At 33.7% G+C, this 19,395-nt stretch overlaps 1 protein-coding gene and 1 long non-coding RNA gene across 3 annotated transcripts in view; both read left to right on the top strand.

Annotated features, from left to right (window-relative positions):
* The window catches only part of LOC148943328 (uncharacterized), a 406,409-nt gene extending 389,071 nt beyond the window's left edge, over window positions 1–17,338 (top strand). Inside the window, exon 2 of the long non-coding RNA XR_016143001.1 lies at window positions 17,193–17,338. This is a non-coding gene — a long non-coding RNA (uncharacterized LOC148943328). The remainder of the gene's footprint in view (window positions 1–17,192) is intronic.
* LOC148943326 (centrosome-associated zinc finger protein Cp190-like) overlaps window positions 1–19,395 on the top strand; it is a 651,851-nt gene that overhangs the window by 528,232 nt on the left and 104,224 nt on the right. The window lies entirely within an intron of this gene.

Raw genomic sequence — 19,395 nt, 5'->3', positions numbered from 1 at the left:
AGGAACTATGGGTTTTTATATTTCTTAACATTGAACGTGATCGTCTCTTACTAGGTTGCTAGCTACCGCTGCAACCCGGACTATCGGTACAACCCAGATTCTATGCTATATGATTACAAACAGGAAAAAGTCTACGGCTTTTTCTTCTTTGAAATAGTAAGAGACGAACCTCAAACAATCAAGTAGCTAACTAAGTTCAAAGTCTGCAATGGTTTGTTATTGCAATGATCGTCCCTTAATGTAATTTTCAAGCCAATATATTTCCCTTGCTGTTCAAGCCAACTGACAAAAAGTTTCCTATACAGGGGTTTCGGACAATGCGGTTCTAATGGTGTACTTTTTGTTTTGATCTGACTCCTTTTTGGGAACTATGGGTTTTTATATTTCTTAACATTGGACGTGATCGTCTCTTACTAGGTTGCTAGCTACCGCTTCAACCCAGATCTTCGAACATTAGAAGCTCTAAATCTTTTATAATTTATAATGAAGCACATCGATCCTTTATGTATTTTTGGTCTGAAAATACATAGTCAATCCCACATCGGGTAGTTAGAACCTAACCAAAAATAAAACTAATTTTAACATTTTAAGGTATTTTTCCAGCTTCTATTGAAATATTCAAACTATTGCTCGGATACCATGGATATTTTTGCAGTTTACACAAGCTGCAAAGAACGCACAGGCTGATCTTTGTAAATTGAGAAAAATTTTACGAATGTTTTACCGGGATTACGAAAAATATTCAAAATTAAAGATTAAAATAATCTCTGAAAGAATAGATTTTGTTGAAAAGTCAGCTAGAGATGCTTTCGCAAAACTTCATAGTAATATCCAAAAGAAATGTTGTATGTTTAGTGAAAAGCTTCCAAGGTATGGACCGGCAACTCTGGAACAGTTTACAGATGTAATGGGAAATCTTATACATCACTGTGAATATATGGAGGCATAACTGTCTTTTACTTAGTTTCAGCTTAAATTCGATGATCGAGCCTTTATATACTACATCCAACGACTATGACGTCATTGATCAATATTGTATATAAGAAATTAAGCTTTTCGTAAAAAATAATTAATTAAAAAAAATTAAGTGCAAAAGGCGCTAGATCTAGAGATTTCCTTTAAAATGAGCCATTGAACAACTCTCTACGATGTTCCAGTGCCAAGCTATCTCTGGAAACAAAAGAAAGAAAGAAAAAATATCCCGTTTGTGAAGAATAACTTGGTTGAAGTCAATTTTCTTGATTTTCAAGCCAATATATTTTCTTTGTTATTCAAGCCAAAGGGCGGTAAGTTTCCTTTATAGGGGTTTCAGACAAGGCGGTTCTAATGGTGTACTTTTTGTTTTGATTTGACTGTTTTTCTAGGAGTTAGGGGTTTTTATATTTCTTAACATTGGACGTGATCGTCTCTTACTAGGTTGCTTGCTACCGCTGCAACCCGGATATTAAAAATTTTTAACCCCAATAATTTTCTTTAAAATGAGCCATTGAACAACTCTCTACGATGTTCCAGTGCCAAGCTATCTGTTGAATTACTAACCTATACTATAATTAATTGGCGTATTAAATTTAGTATAGGCATGAGGTCGTTCTTTATTATACTAAACTGAAAAATAAAATATATATTAAAAAATGTAATTTTTTGGTCTGAAAATACATAGTCAATCCCACATCGGGTAGTTAGAACCTAACCAAAAATAAAACTAATTTTAACATTTTAAGGTATTTTTCCAGCTTGTATTGAAATATTCAAACTATTTCTCGGATACCATGGATATTTTTGCAGTTTACACAAGCTGCAAAGAACGCACGGGCTGATCTTTGTAAACTGAGAAAAATTTTACGAATGTTTTACCGGGATTACGAAAAATATTCAAAATTAAAGATTAAAATTATCTCTGAAAGAATAGATTTTGTTGAAAAGTCAGCTAGAGATGCTTTCGCAAAACTTCATAGTAATATCCAAAAGAAATGTTGCATGTTTAGTGAAAAGCTTCCAAGGTATGGACCGGCAACTGTGGAACAGTTTACAGATGTAATGGGAAATCTTATACATCACTGTGAATATATGGAGGCATAATTGTCCTTTACTTATTTTCAACTTAAATTCGATGATCGAGCCTTTATGTACTACATCCAACGACTATGAAGTCATTGATCAATATTGTATATACAATATTAAGTTTTTCGTGAAAAATAATTAATAAAAAAAATTAAGAGCAAAAGGCGCTAGATCTAGAGATTTCCTTTAAAATGAGCCATTGAACAACTCTCTACGATGTTCCAATGCCAAGCTATCTCTGGAAACAAAAGAAAGAAAAAAATATCCCGTTTGTGCAGAATAACGTGGTTAAAGTCAATTTTCTTAATTTTCAAGCCAATATATTTTCTTTGTTATTCAAGCCAAAGGGTGGTAAGTTTCCTTTATAGGGGTTTCGGACAAGGCGGTTCTAATGGTATACTTTTTGTTTTGATCTGATTATTTTTCTAGGAGTTAGGGGTTTTTATATTTCTTAACATTGGACGTGATCGTCTCTTACTAGGTTGCTAGCTACCGCTGCAACCCGGACTATGGGTTTTTATATTTCTTAACATTTGACATGATCGTCTCTTACTAGGTTGCTAGCTACCGCTGCAACCCGGATATTACAAACAGGAAAAAGCCTACGGCTTTTTCTTCTTTGAAACAGCTCTTACACAGCTCTTTACTATGACAACGAACCGTTTGATTTAATACTTAAGTTACTATGGGTTAAAGTTCGTTCCTTATTGTAATTCATTACCATGGACTGTTTCATTGCTTCAAAATTCAAATATCTGTGAAAAGACTGCAGTATGAAAATACATCAAAAATGCAATTGTTTTGACAAAATTGATTCTACTTTAAAAAGTATTTTATTTTTAAATACAAAAGTGACTAGATGTTGCAATTTCCTTTAAAATGAGCTATTATACAGCTCTCTATGATTTTCCAGTGCCCAGCTAGCTGAGCAGGAAAGAAAAGCGGAAAGAAAAAAATATCCCGTTTGTGGAGAATAACGTGGTAAAAGTCAATTTTCTTGATTTTCAAGCCAATATATTTTCTTTGTTATTCAAGCCAAAGGGCGGTAAGTTTCCTTTATAGAGGATTCGGACAAGGGGGTTCTAATGGTGTACTTTTTGTTTTGATCTGACTCTTTTTTTAGGAGTTTGGGGGTTTTATATTTCTTAACATTGGAGGTGATCGTCTCTTACTAGGTTGCTAGCTACCGCTGCAACCCGGAAAAATGTAACTACACCTGGAACCACCATATATCAGTTAGTATGGGAGAGGGATCGTTCTTTACTGTAATTGGAGGTGATCGTCTCTTACTAGGTTGCTAGCTACCGCTGCAACCCGGATAATAAAATTACTAACCTATACTATAATTAAGTGGCGTATAAAATTTAGTATAGGGGAGAGGTCGTTCTTTATTATTACTTAATGTAAATAATCGTTTTTTAACTATAAATACAAACAGGAAAAAGCCTACGGTTTTTTCTTCTTTTAAATAGTAAGAGACGAAACTCAAACAATCAAGTAGCTAACTAAGTCCAATGTATGGAATGGTTTGTTATTTCAGTGATCGTCTTTTAATGTAAAAATATAAATCCTGTAATCTTAACTATAGTGAAGTTGCGTATGCAAGTTAGTATAGGGAAGAGTTCGATCTTTATTATACGTACACAAGAGTCCATTCTTTATTATAACTTGATTTTCAAGCCAATAAATTTTCTTTGTTTTCAAGCCAAAGGGCGGTAAGTTTTCTTTGTAGGGATTTCGGACAAGGCAGTTCTAATGGTGTACATTTTGTTTTGATCTGACTCCTTTTTTAGGAGTTATGGGTTTTTATATCTCTTACTAGGTTGCTAGCTACGGCTGCAACCCGGATCAGTCCTTTATGTAAACCTTACTAACCTATACTATAGTTCAGTTGTCTATAAATTTAGTGTAGGCAAGAGGTCGTTCTTTATTATACCATCACTGACAAAAGGGGGAAACAACCCCTAAAAGTCATATAACCTTAATAAAAATAGTGGCTTATTTAGTATAGGAAAGAGTTCGTTCTTTATTATAAATATAGCTCGTTGTTTAATGCAATACTTGTCGAAAGATGAACTTGTATAAATATTGCATTCACTTATTAGGTCACATATGGTTATCTTTTAATGTATTATTACAAACTATTCTTTGGAATAGTAAGTGACGAACCTTAAAGAATCAGGCAGCTAACTAAGTCCAATATAACCAATTGTTTGTTCTTCTAATGATAATCTTTTAATTTGGCGTTTCTTACTAGGTTGTTAGCTACCACTTAAACCGAGATTATGTAATAGGTTGCTAGCTACCGCTGCAACCTAGATATTCTTATTTCTGCTACTATGGACTAAGGTTCGTTCTTTCATGTAAAACTAGCAAAACATTTTTTAAGCCTGATGAAGATTTAACTAATGTGTCAAAAGTAAGGTTGCAAGTCGACGATTTTGTTTTGGCCTTATTATAATTGGTATGGTGAAATAATAATACGCATATGGCTCTTAAATCATACTTCTTTATGGTTCAATATGGTCTAGTGGCTAGGATAGTTAACTTTCACTTAACAGGCTCGGGTTCGATTCCCGGTGTGGGAAAATTTTTAACTCTATAATCTTCGAACATTTGAACCTTTTATAATTTATGATGATGCATAATATAAATACTGTAATCTTAACTATAGTGAAGTTGCGTATGCAAGTTAGTACAGGGAAGAGTTCGATCTTTATTATAATGGTGGAAAAATTTATTCTCTTTTAGAAATAATTTATTTTAGTTTCTATAGATTTTTAACCCAATTAATTTCCTTTAAAATGAGCTATTGAACAACCCTCTACGATGTTCCAGTGCCAAGCTATCTCTGGATACAAAAAAAGAAAAAAAAGAAAAAAAAAAGAAAAAAATATCCCGTTTAGGCAGAATGTTGTAGTAGCTGCCACTTTTCTTGATTTTCAATCCAATATATTTCCCTTGCTGTTCAAGCCAAGGGACAGAAATTTTACTCTGCAGGGGTTTCGGACAAGGCGGTTCTAATGGTGTACTTTTTGTTTTGATCTGACTCCTTTTTTAGGAACTATGGGCTTTTATATTTCTTAACATTGGACGTGATCGTCTCTTACTAGGTTGCTAGCTACCGCTGCAACCCGGATTTAGTGATTCTAAACTGAAAAATGAAATATATTGAAAAATTGATTTTTTTGGTATGAAACTACATATTAAATTCCACATCGGGTAGTTAGAACCTAACCAAAAACAACACTAATTTTAACATTTTAAGGTATTTTTCTAGATTGAATTGAAATATTCCAACTTTTGCTCGAATACCATGGATATTTTTGCAGTTTACACAAGCTGCAAAGAACGCATAAGGGCAAAATTAAAAATTATATTCAGAAGTCCAAAAACATGGCAACAATGCTGGCTGATCTTAGTAAATTTAGAAAAATTTTACGAATGTTTTACCGGGATTACGAAAAATATTCAATATTAAAGATTAAAATTATCTCTGAAAGAATGGATTTTGTTGAAAAGTCAGCTAGAGATGCTTTCGCAAAACTTCATAGTAATATCCAAAAGAAATGTTGCATGTTTAGTGAAAAGCTTCCAAGGTATGAACCGGCAACTGTGGAACAGTTTATAGATGTAATGGGAAATTTTATAGATCACTGTGAATATATGGAGGCATAATTGTTCTTTACTTAGTTTCAGCTTTAATTCGATGATCCAGACTTTATGTACTAACTACATCCAAAGACTATGACGTCATTGATTAATATTGTATATAAAAAATTAAGTTTTTCGTAAAAAAAATAATAAAAAAAAAATTAAGTACAAATAGCGCTAGATCTAGAGATTTCCTTTAAAATGAGCCATTGAACAACTCTCTACGATGTTCCAGTGCCAAGCTATCTGTGGAAAAGAAAGAAAGAAAAAAATATCCCGTTTGTGGAGAATAACGTGGTTAAAGTCAATTTTCTTGATTATCAAGCCAATATATTTTCTTTGTTATTCAAGCCGCAGGGCGGTAAGTTTCCTTTATAGGGGTTTCGGACAAGGCGGTTCTAATGGTGTACTTTTTGTTTTGATCTGACTCTGTTTTTAGGAGTTAGGGGTTTTTATATTTCTTAACATTGGACGTGATCGTCTCTTACTAGGTTGCTAGCTACCGCTGCAACCCGGATTTTAGCCAAATGACAGAAAATTTACTGTATAGGGGTTTGGGACAATGCGGCTCTAATAGTATACTTTTTGTTTTGATCTGACTATTTTTTAGGAATCATGGGTTATTATATTTCTTAACATTGAACTTGATCGTCTCTTACTAGGTTGCTAGCTACCGCTGCAACCCGAATCGTATGACGTCATACGATAACACAGACCTCTTTTTCTTTTCCCTGTTGTTTCAGTGACTATGAGACAGACTTCGCTCCTTACTGTAAACATTAGTCGTGATCGTCTCATACTAGGTTGCTAGCCACCGCTGCAACCCGGATATGAGAGGCAGCGTGGCCGAGTGGTCCAGGGCACTGGTGTTAGCCACCAGTCTCTTCGGAGGCGTGGGTTCAAATCTTGCCGCTGGTATACGATTATGATTTATGTACATACTTTAGTTTTTACTATGGGGCGTGATCGCCTCCTACTAGGTTGCTAGCTACCGCTGCAACCCGGATATGAGAGGCAGCGTGGCCGAGTGGTCCAGGGCGCTGGTGTTAGCCACCAGTCTCTTCGGAGGCGTGGGTTCAAATCTTGCCGCTGGTATACGATTATGATTTATGTACATACTTTAGTTTTTACTATGGGGCGTGATCGCCTCCTACTAGGTTGCTAGCTACCGCTGCAACCCGGAAATCCTTACTGTATTACAAACAGGGAAAAGCCAATGGTTTTTTCTTAATTGGAATAGCAAGAGACGACCTGGCTAGAACCTACGATCATGAAATGATTGATCAGTCATTAACCTGAAATTATAATCTTATTTTAGTTACTGTGGGCTGAAAGTTCGTTCTTTACTGTAAAACAGGAAAAAGTCTACGGCTTTTTCTTCTTTGAAATAGTAAGAGACGAGCAACCCGGAAGCAACCCGGATTGACAACCCAGATTTAGGAGTTATGGGTTTTTATATTTCTTAACATTAGACGTGATCGTCTCTTACTAGGTTGCTAGCTACCGCTGCAACCCGGTTGCCTATGCAAGTTAATAAAGGCAAGAGTTCGTTCTTTATTGTAAAATATTAAACCCGGATTAAAAAATTATTATCATATCTTGTATGAAACTTTAATTTTACAAGTCTTCGATAGTCCAATGGTAAGCATACCTACTTGTTACCTGGGAGAAGGGGGTTCGATTCCCCGTAGGGGAGAAGTTTTAATATGTTGAATTAAAAACACTATCTTTTCAATTTAAAATTTAAAAAAGAAACTTGCTTATTTACCTTCTAGATAAAATAATGAAAATAATATGAATGAACCACAGGGTTCAGTTTATTTAGACTTGAGTTCGTTTTTTAACTATAAATACAAACAGGAAAAAGCCTACGGCTTTTTCTTCTTTTAAATAGTAAGAGACGAAACTCAAACAATCAAGTAGCTAACTAAGTCCAATGTATGGAATGGTTTGTTATTTCAGTGATTTACTAACATACTCTTTATTATAACTATATAATCGTTCTTTATTATATTATTATAATTACTAACCTATACTATAATTAAGTAGCGTATAAAATTTAGTATAGGCAAGAGGTCGTTCTGTATTATATTCTTTTCAAAATTAAATTAGTTGCTATCGCCTAGAGTTAGTTCTTTACCACATCGTAATAATTTGTTTTATAATAATATTTAATTTTGTTAATTACAAAAGGTTTTAATTTTAATATAATGACCTTAAATATAATAAAATGAGCCATTATATAACTCTCTATGATTTTCCAGTGCCCAACTAGCTTAGGAGTAAAAAAAGCGGAAATAAAAAAAGATACCGTTTGTGGAGAATATCGTGGTTAAAGTCAATTTTCTTGATTTTCAAGCCAATATATTTTCTTTGTTATTCAAGCCAAAGGACGGTAAGTTTGCTGTTTAGAAGTAATAGAGATGGCTGTTCTAATAGTGTACTTTTTGTTTTGATCGGAATCTTTTTTCAGGAGTTATGGGTTAAATTAGTATTTACTATAGGGCGTGATCGTCTTTTACTAGGTTGCTAGCTACCGCTGCAACCCGGATACAGTTCGTTATCACGAACTATTTGCTTTGATGTATCTGTTAATATCAAAATTTCGTTCTTTAGAGTTTCGGTTACTATTGAGACAAGTAGATATTATTACTATAGAGTTCATTACCATGAACTGTTTGATTGCTTCAAAATTCAAATATCTTTGAAAAGTCTGCAGTATGAAAATACATCAAAAATGCAGTTTTTTTGACAACATTGATTCTACTTTAAAACTATTTTATTTTTAATTACAAAAAAGACTACATTTAGCAATTTCCTTTAAAATGAGCCATTATACAGCTCTCTGTGATTTTCCAGCGCCCAGCTAGCTGAGGAGGAAGAAATAAGCGGAAAGAAAAAAAGATGCCGTTTCTGGAGAATATCATGGTTTTAAGTCAATTTTCTTGATTTTCAAGCCAATATTTTTTCTTTGTTATTCAAGCCAAAGGACAGTAAGTATGCTACAGAAGTTTTGGACAAGGCAGTTTCTACAGTGTACGTTTTGTTTTGATCTGAGTCTTTTCTCACGATTTTTGGGTAACATTAGTTTTTACTATGGGTCGTGATCGTCTCGTACTAGGTTGCTAGCTACCGCTGCAACCCAGACTTATAATTTTAATTTATGACGTCGTTGTTTAAATGGCTAGCACGATGGGTCGTTAATCAAAAACTTGGTGGTTCAAGCCCACCTGGGGTTGATTTCTTTTGTTTGATATCCAGCTATCAATAAATCCTATTTATAGTATCGATCCTTTATGTATTTTTAAACTTTAAATTTAAGAGATATTGCTTTAAATTCAATATATTAATATATTCTTTCCGATGGGTATTCAATATTCAAATTAATGCATTCTTTTATATTCATATATTCTCAATATATTAATATATTGAATTTAAAGCAATATGTCTTAAATTTAAAGTATAAAAGAAACTTAGTTTAGCTGCCTCCTATCTAAATATAAAACTTTAAAATAAATTAATATAGGCAAAAGGTCGTTCTTTATTATAATTTTCTTAAATCCTGGATCACAAGACATCTTAGTAGCAATCCTTACGCGTGCTCGAGCTTTATTGCGTTTGGTGGCATTTTTATCTCTTTTAAATAAACTTTTCTTATATTTCAGGATGTTAGCTTTATTTTTTGTGTAGTAAAGTTTTCTATTAGTAGAAATTTGGATTGTTCTATTTTGATATTGTTTTTGGTTATTCTTTCTTTTTTTCCACTCGCGTGAGACCATATTTTTTCAAGATTTAAAATTATTAAGCACACAAAATCCCGTGTCGAGTATCTAAAACCTAGCATAAAACAAAACTAATTTTAAAATTTTCAGGTATTTATCTTGTTTGAATTACAAAATTAGTATTATTGGTTAGACACCATAAATATTTTTGCAGTTTAAATAATAAGTTTAGTGATTCTGGACTGAAAACTAAAATAATTGCAATTATGAGACAATAATATGGAGATATGTACTTTACGGGTTACAGGATACAATAATAAATTTGAACTGAGATGAAAAAAAAATTTCTTCCAGGAGACAAAAAGCAAAACTAATTTTAGAATTTTCATGTATTTTTGTTGTTTAAATTAAAAAATTACTATTACTGATTAGGCATCATAAATATTTTTGCAGTTTACATAATAATTTTAGCGATTAAGCCAAAAAAGAAAATTTTGGTTCCAGGAGTTTCGGTTACTATTGAGACAAGTAGCTATTATTACTATAGAGTTCATTACATGGACTGTTTTATTGCTTCAAAATTCAAATATCTTTGAAAAGACTGCAGTATGAAAATACATCAAAAATGCAATTTTTTTGACAAAATTGATTCTACTTTAAAAAGTATTTTATTTTTAAATACAAAAGTGACTAGATGTTGCAATTTCCTTTAAAATGAGCTATTATACAGCTCTCTATGATTTTCCAGTGCCCAGCTAGCTGAGCAGAAAGAAAAAGCGGAAAGAAAAAAATATCCCGTTTGTGGAGAATAACGTGGTAAAAGTCAATTTTCTTGATTTTCAAGCCAATATATTTTCTTTGTTATTCAAGCCAAAGGGAGGTAAGTTTCCTTTATAGAGGATTCGGACAAGGCGGTTCTAATGGTGTACTTTTTGTTTTGATCTGACTCTTTTTTTAGGAGTTGAGGGGTTTTATATTTCTTGACATTGGACGTGATCGTCTCTTACTAGGTTGCTAGCTACCGCTGCAACCCGGATTTAAGGGTTACAAACCAAAAAAAAATTGGTTCCAGGATACAATAATAACTTTGAACTTAGATGAAAAAAATTTTGGTTCCAGGAGACAAAAAGTAAAACTAATTATAAAATTTTCATGTATTTTTGTAGTTTAAATTAAGAAATTACTATTACTGGTTGCATTCCATTGGTTATTTTTGCAGTTTACATAATAACTTTAGCGATTAAGCCAAAAAAGAAAATTTTGGTTCCAGGAGACAAAAAACAAAACTAATTCAAAAATTGTCAGGTATTGTTCTAGTTTGAATTAAAAAATTAGTATTATTGGTTAGACATAATAAATATTTTTGCAGTTTACATAATAACTTAAGAGATTCTGAACTTAAAACTAAAATAAAAAAAAATGAATATTTCTCATTGGAAATATAGGACAACAATATAGAGATACGTAATTTACGGGTTAAGCCAAAAAAATTTGAACAAAGATGATATAAAATTAATGGCGTATAAAATGGTGTAGCGATTCAATTGAAGCAAAAGGAAAACCAAACTAATTTTTAAATTTTCAGTTTTTTTTCTGGTTTGAATTAAAAAATGGAAATTATTGTTCAGACACCGTAAATATTTTTGCACTTTGCAGCTAAATAAAATTATATTTTTTTAAATTTTCAGGAATTATTCTAGTTTCAGTTGACAAATAAGATTTTTTTTTTCTTTAAGGAATCGAACAGCTAACTAAGTTTAATATATACAATGGTATGTTCTTCGAATGATCTCTTTTAATTAGGTTCCTAGCTACCGCTGCAAACCGGAACTATTAAAAAATATTTTATCTTTAATTACAGAAGGAACTAGATGTAGCAAGTTTTACTATTGAGACGAGTCGCTTTTACTATACAACATATAGTTTGCTATCACGAACTGTTTGCTTTGATGTATCTATTGGTACCAAAATTTCGTTCTTTAGAGTTTCGGTTACTATTGAGACAATCAAAATTTTGTTCTTTAGAGTGTCTGTTACTATTGAGACAAGTAGCTATTATTATTATAGATTTCATCACCATGAGCTGTTTTATTGCTTCAAAATTAAAATATCTTTGAAAAGACTGCAGTATGAAAATACATCAAAAATGCACTTTTATGGACAAAATTGATTCTACTTTAAAAAGTATTTTAGTTTTAATTACAAAAGTGACTAGATGTTGCAATTTCCTTTAAAATGAGCTATTATACAGCTGTCTATGATTTTCCAGTGCCCAGCTAGTTGAGGAGAAAAATCAAGCGGAAAGAAAAAAATATCCCGTTTGTGGAGAATAACGTGGTTAAAGTCAATTTTCTTGATTTTCAAGCCAATATATTGTCTTTGTTATTCAAGCCAAAGCGTGGTAAGTTTCCTTAATAGGGGTTTTGGACAAGGTGGTTCTAATAGTGTAATTTTTGTTTTGATCTGACTCTTTTCTTAGGAGTTAGGGGTTTTTGTATTTCTTAACATTGGACGTGATCGTCTCTTACTAGATTGCTAGCTACCGCTGCAACCCGGATTACTACCGCCGCAACCCGGATTCTGTGCTATATGATTACAAACAGGTAAAAGCCTACGGCTTTTTCTTCTTTGAAATAGTAAGAGACGAACCTCAAACAATCAAGTAGCTAACTAAGTCCAAAGTATTCAATGGTTTGTTATTCCAATGATCGTCTCTGAATGTAACTTTAATGTAAAACAAACAGGAAAAAGCCTACGCCTTTTTTCTTTGAAAGAGACGAACGTCAAACAATCAAGTAGCTAATTAGGTCCAATGTATGCAATGGTTTGTTATTCCAATGATCGTCTTTTAATGTGAGTTTTCAAAGCGTGTTTTTTCACTTTTTAGTTACTATGGGCTCTGGTTCGCCTTTCACTAGGTTTTACCATCTACAGCAATTATGATTTTCCAAAACATATTTAAAACTTTTAGTTACTATATGCTTCGGTTTGTCTTTCACTTGATTGCAGCTATAGCTACAACTATCATTTAGAGCTCGTTCTTTACTATATAAAAATACTAAACTTTTCAGTTAGTAAAGCCTGAAGTTCATTCTTTATTATAAAATAAATTACAAACAGGAAAAAGCCTACGGCTTTTTCTTCTTTGGAATAGTAAGAGACGATCCTCAAATAATCCGGCAGCTAACTAGGTTTATAATTTGTTCTTGAACATAAACTTCATTATCGGATATTTTAATATATCCTATATGGTTTAGAGGTTGAGATAGCTTTCACCCAGTAGCCTTAAGTTCAATGTCCGTATGGGAAATTTTTACTTATGATGATTTCTTAAGGAACATAATTAAAATTTCTTAATGTAATAAAAATAATTTGTTTTATTAACAAAAGTTTTTTAACCTCATTAATTTCCTTTAAATGAGCCATTGAACAACTCTCTACGGTGTTCCAGGGCCATGCTATCTGTTGAATAACTAACCTATACTATAATTAAGTGGCGTATAAAATTTAGTATAGGCAAGAGGTCGTTCTTTATTATATTACAAACAGGAAAAAGCCTACGGCTTTTCTTCTTTGAAATAGTAAGAGACTAGCCTCAAACAATCAAGTAGCTAACTAAATCAAATGTATGTATTGGGTTTTTATACCAATAACCGTCTTTTAGTTAAAAATTTTAATATATTGACCTTAAATATAACTGTACTAGCCTATACTATAGTTAAGTGGCCTATAAAATTTAGTATAGGCAAGAGGTCGTTCTTTATTATAAAATTATTACTTCTCGATACGCCTGGTCGGTTGAATACCTTTGCTTTTTTCTTTTCAAGTTACTATCTCTGTTGTTTGTGTAGTACTGTTTTTTGAACTTGCGTATAGCTTGCTTTGATCTAACCATTATCTAATCAAGAATGAGACCATTTACAGTTTTGACTTTTCTTTAATACTAATTATGACGTCACGGCGTAATGATATTATTTCAGGACGTCATGGCGCAATGGTATTATTTCATGACGTCTTCAGAAACAGCAATATAATTTCGTGTTTTTCTATTCACGTCATAGCTCTAATATAAAACTATGATGACATTCATTATTTATCTAGTAGGGTTTCAGACAAGGTAGTTCTAATGATGTACTTTTGTTTTGATCTGACTCTATTTTTAGGAGTTTTGGGTTTTTATATTACTTAGCATTGGACTGATCGTCTCTTACTAGGTTGCTAGCTACTGCTGCAACCGAAATTCACATATATATTTATTTATGAGAGGCAGCCTGGCCGAGTGGTCCAAGGCACTGGTGTTAGCCACCAGTCTCTTCGGAGGCGTGGGTTCAAATCTTACCGCTGGTATACGATTATGTTTGAAAGACTGCAGTGTGAAAAGACATCAAAAATGCAGTTTTTGGTGGAAAATTTATTCTCTTTTAGAAATAATTTATTTTAGTCACTATAGATTTTTAACCCAATTAATTTCCTTTAAAATGAGCTATTGAACAACCCTCTACGATGTTCCAGTGCCAAGCTATCTCTGGATAGAAAAGAAAAAAAGAAAAAAAAATATCCCGTTACCTACCCGTTACTAGCTACCGCTGCAACCCGGATTTTTCTTATTAAAAAAGGTTCTAGAACTTTCAATTTCTGTTCGAAAGAGCTCTCTTGCAACATTCTAGGACCACTGGGTCGATACAGCGTTCTCTAATACGCTGAATTTGATGGTGTGATTTTCGTTAAGATTCCATGACTTATAACGAACTGTTTGATGGTAACGAACTTTAAGGTACAGCGTTCTTCTTCGTTGATTTTTATGGCTCTTGAAATCAAAGCAATCGTCAGAGCAACGATTCCTCGTTACTAGGACAGCTACAAAATACAAAAAGTAAGGAGCAACGTTGAAACTTAAAACAAAGAATAAGAAGTAACTTTTGTAGTTAACTTTATTGGCGTAAATCCTTAAAATAAATCCTGGGGGAGGCGAAGTCATCTTCCAATGAGCACCCTGAAGAAGAAAGTCTTGTATTTTCCGATGAAACTTATTCCGATGAAACTTACATAGTCCAAATTTATAATGAATTTTGTCGATCCATTATGTATTTCTTTCATTATCTTGTCGAAAGATAATCGTAGAAAAATATTACATTCACTTATTACTTCATATATGACTACAACTTACGATTATGATGTCATTCATCAAGCTTTTACATAAAAATGCAATTTTTAGCTGCCTCTAGAAGTTAGTATAGGCAAGAATTCATTCTTTATTATAAAATCCTTTAAAATGAGCCATTAAACAGCTCTCTACGATTTTCCAGTGCCAAGCTATCTGTGGAAAAGAAAAAAAGATGCTGTTTAGCACACTGTTTAGCACACGAAACTGTATTCTGACAAATAATACAATAAAATTCTGCTCCGTGAGCATGGGTCCATGTGATTCCTTCCATCTTCATATGTAATGACATTTTGTCGAAATTAAACAGAACTAATATTTTGCAAAGGCTAATACGACACAGACTTTCATGATGACAAAAATCATTACGCGGAGGTTTTCTTGCTAGTCCCTGCTTCAGGTAAATCCTTGTCCTGTAGCGCCTTTTAAAGCTGTTGAGAGCTTATATAACGCCGGGCTTGTTCAAAATATTTCTTTCAAAAGACTTTAAAATTCATTTTATAATTATCACCCAAACATTACAAGTGAGTATTCCTGGCACTGGGATGGTGATGTCTTTAAAAACAAATTTTCCAACTCACAGTTTACATTTAAGGTGGAATTGCATCAAACCAATGCAGTTTATATAATTATATACCAATAGGTCGAAGCCTCCACTCCACCAGGACGCTGCTTGTATCCCCCATAGAAGTGAAAATCTGGATTGCATACGGGTCTATTATTGGTAACAGGCATCGGTTCTGCCGTAAATATCTTGCGTCGCTGTATAATAACATTGCCCTTCCACATGTATTGTATTTAGCACCTTTTTGGAAATACCTTTCGTCCACTCAGTGTGCCAAAGTAAAACTTCCGTTTTTTCGATTCGTGAAGTTCTTTCTGAGACTTCTACCATGGACTAGTAACTCCTATATCATGCTTAACTATGGTGTATCCAATCCAACAGTCTGTGTTAACCGTGTTGCTGAGAATTTTCTGAAAAACGCTAAGGGAAAGGTGAACCCATGGCTAGCCATCCTGTGCCAGTAGTTTTGCTAATGTACCAAGCGTGTAAATATGTTTGGGGATGTTCCCTAGCGTGAGTTTAATTTTCTCTTTCCTTTGTTATACTCCGTTTTAATTCCATGTGAATTTTCAGGCAATAAAATTACTTAATTACTTACTATTATTTACGCACAATTCTTCAGAATGAGTTCATCGACTTTTTTTCAGCAGAATTGAGGGAGAAGATACTTGGCGAAGTCTTGGATTCAGACTTTTATTCTGTGACGGCGGACACGATATCCAATGCTTTACTTTCTGTTATTTATGCTTGTTGGTATTCTATGTATGCTTGCGGTCGTAACCACAATATTTGCTCGGAAGGGACTCCTAACTTAACTTAACTTAACCGAGCCTAACCTAGCCTAATCCATGCTAGTCTAACCTAACAAAAAACAAAAACTACTACTAGCTTACTTATCCAAACTTTACCTAACTAAATCTAACCTACCTGCCAAATTTGCCAAACGTAACCCACCAAACCGTCAAACGCTATCCTAACCTAACCACCCGCCCAACCTTGTCCTAACTTAACCTAGTCTAACCTTTCCTTACCCAGCCTAACCTAAACAACTACTACCAGTTAAAGTAACCAAACCGAACCTAACCTAACTAAACCTAGCCTTACAAAACCTGGCCTAAGAACCCCAGCCAACCAACCCCATCCAAACCTAGCCTAGCCTGACTTAAGAACGCACTCGCCCAACCTCATCTTATGCTAACCTACCCACACGCAAAACCCCAATCTGACCTAGCCTTACTTACCCACCCATGAAATACCCACCTATTCACACGACAACCCCATCCAGACCTAACTCCATCCTAACCTAACCAACCAGCCAAGCCTAACATATCCTAGCCCAGCCTTACCTAACAAGTTCTGCTAGCTAACCTAACCTACCTTAATGTAAACCTAGCCTAATTAAACCTATCCCTGGCTTAAGAACCTAGCCTAAAACAGCTACCCTAGCCCAACTAAACTTAGCTTTACTAAACCTAGCCTAACCTACCTAGAAGACACCCCCACATCCACCTACAAGACACCCCCACCTATCCACACCCCAACCCCATCCAAACATAGCCACTCTTCCAACCCTGTCCTAATTTAGCCTAACCTATCCTAACCCAGCCTAACCTAACAACTACTACTAGTTACCCTAACCTAACTCATCCTAGCCTAACTAAACCTAGCCTTACTAAACCTAGCCTACCCAAACACCCAACCCCATCCTCACCTAGCCTAAACTAGCCTTAATTTCAAGTTTTTCCAGTTTTTTCATTAAAATATCTGTTTCTTTTTTATTTCTTTTTTTCATATTATGTTTATTCTTAAGTTCTTCAAGGACATTATTGTACATAAAAGAGAACTGCGGGGTTTCCCTGCCAGTTCTAGTTGGTGGTGTTTCTTGTGGACCATATGTTCGGGGAGGTTTGGTTGGAGGTTGGCCTGGTAGACACTTCTGAGTATGAACGGACTTTTTTTTTTTTAAGATTCGTTCGAATGTTAAGTTCCTCCACCATTCTTTACCTTTTTTACCTCTGATTTTTTGTAGCCAACGTTGAGAAACATTCTTGTCTTGAGGGGATGACTGCTGATTGGAAGGCTGAGAATCTAACGGAGAACAAGAGGGTGAAATCAGAGTAGGTAAAGGAGGTGGAGGAGGAGGTGCTACAAGAATAAGAGAAGGTGACGGAGTATCTAGAAGAGCTGGTGTAGTTTCGTTTTCCTTTATTTTATCGTCCTTGTTTCTTATATTACTACAATAAGATTCAGAAAGAGATATGTGCTCTTTGCTTTTCTCCTTTGATTTTTTCCTTTCCGTTTTTTCTTTTGATTTCTTCCTTACATAACTTTTGGAATTACAATTACTATCGCTACTAGAAGAGTCTGAATTAGACGAATCAGAGAATATTTTTTTCTTCTTCATCATTTGCGATTTCGTATGTACATTACTTCTGGGATTACTTTCCCTATTACTACAATAAGATCCGTAAAGAGATATGTGCTCTTTGCTTTTCTCCTTTGATTTTTTCCTTTCCTTTTTTCCTTTCGATTTCTTGCTTACATAACTTTTGGAAATACATTCACTATCTCTGCTAGAAGACTCTGAATTAGACAAATCAGAGAATATTTTTTTCTTCTTAGTCGTTTGTAACTTCTTATGTACGTGACTTCTGGGATTACTTTTATTTTTACTACTATTAGATTCTGAAAGAGATATGTGCTCCTTGCTTTTTTCCTTTGTTGCGTGCGATTTCTTGCTTACATAAGTTTGGGAATTACAATCACTATCGCTGCTAGAAAACTCTGAATTAGACGAATCAGAGAATAATTTTTTCTTCTTAATCGTTTGTAACTTCTTATGTACGTGACTTCTGGGATTACTTTTACTTTTACTACTATTAGATTCTGAAAGAGATATGTGCTCTTTGCTTTTTTCCTTTGTTGCGTGCGATTTCTTGCTTACATAAGTTTGGGAATTACAATCACTATCGCTGCTAGAAAACTCTGAATTAGACGAATCAGCGAATAATTTTTTCTTCTTAATCCTTTGCCATTTCTTATGTACGCTACCTCTGGGATTACTTTCACTATTACCACTAGAAGATTCTGAAATATATTTATCAAAGGATAAGCACACAAAGTTTTCAATGAGACTTTTTAAATTACTTGCGATTTCCTTTGTAATTGATTCTAAGCTGTCACAGCTGCAAGACTTCAACTTAGATACAGCATGCCCCTTCGGTGATTTCTTAGAAGACTTCTTTCTCTCCTTCTCTTGTCGTTTCTTTTCTTCTTCTGCCCTTTTAACATCTCTTTCTTTTAACAGTACTGTAGGTTTTATAAGAAATTGACCTTCTTCTTTATCTTCCAGTCGAACTCCTAGTTTTGGTAAGATGTCATCACGGACTTTATCACAAAGGTTGAGAAGATCATGCCTAGTCTCTTTGTTACTAATTTGCTTCGCAGATTTCCTAACATCTTCCCGAAATTGTGCGAAAGCTTCCAAGTAAGGGTAGAGCTGTTCTTCGCTTGTTTCTGAAAACCCCTTGGCATAAAAATTTTTTTCACTTCCATCAAACTTATTTTTGTCGAAATACACAGATTCGTTCATTTCAATCTTTGAAACTAGCCCCTCTTCTAGCTGTTTTTCTGGCACCATGGACTCTTTTGTAACATCAAGTTCAAAATCCTGTTTTATTTGATTATACTCTTTGAAGGATGGAACAGTTATAATATTATCCTCATTAGCTGGTTTCTGCTCACTCTTCTTATTAGGAAGAGGATTTCCATCATCTTTTGTATCTATTTTTAATATTCTATATTTTCTAACTGCCCACCACATTAATATTCCCTCACATATGACTGTTATAAAAGTGAAGAAACCTTCAATCATTTTTGAATCAGAAAACATCGTGTTATTTTTTAATACCTATCCATAAAACCACGTGTCAAGTATCAAAAACCAATCAAAAATCGAAATTAATTTTAAAATTTCCCTTTATTTTTCTAGTTTTAATTAAAAAATTAAAGGTATTGCTCAGACACCATACATATTTTTGCAGTTTACATAATAACCTTAGCAATCCATGAAATAAAATTAGTTTATTCAAAACTTTAAGGAGTTACTCTAGTTTCAATTCACCAATTTGACTTTTGGTTAAAACTCTAAAGGAATTACTATATTTAATGTAACTATAACTACATACTTTTGATTATGTTAAAAATACTATTTTTTATCTTCATATGTAAGA

This window comes from Artemia sp. Qi Xiang Cuo, chromosome 15 (assembly GCF_049724085.1).
Source record: "Artemia sp. Qi Xiang Cuo chromosome 15, ASM4972408v1, whole genome shotgun sequence".
Classification (NCBI taxonomy): Eukaryota; Metazoa; Arthropoda; class Branchiopoda; order Anostraca; family Artemiidae; genus Artemia; species Artemia sp. Qi Xiang Cuo.
Note: the sequence above shows the minus strand (reverse complement) of the source record. Positions and strands in the feature narration are given on the sequence as shown.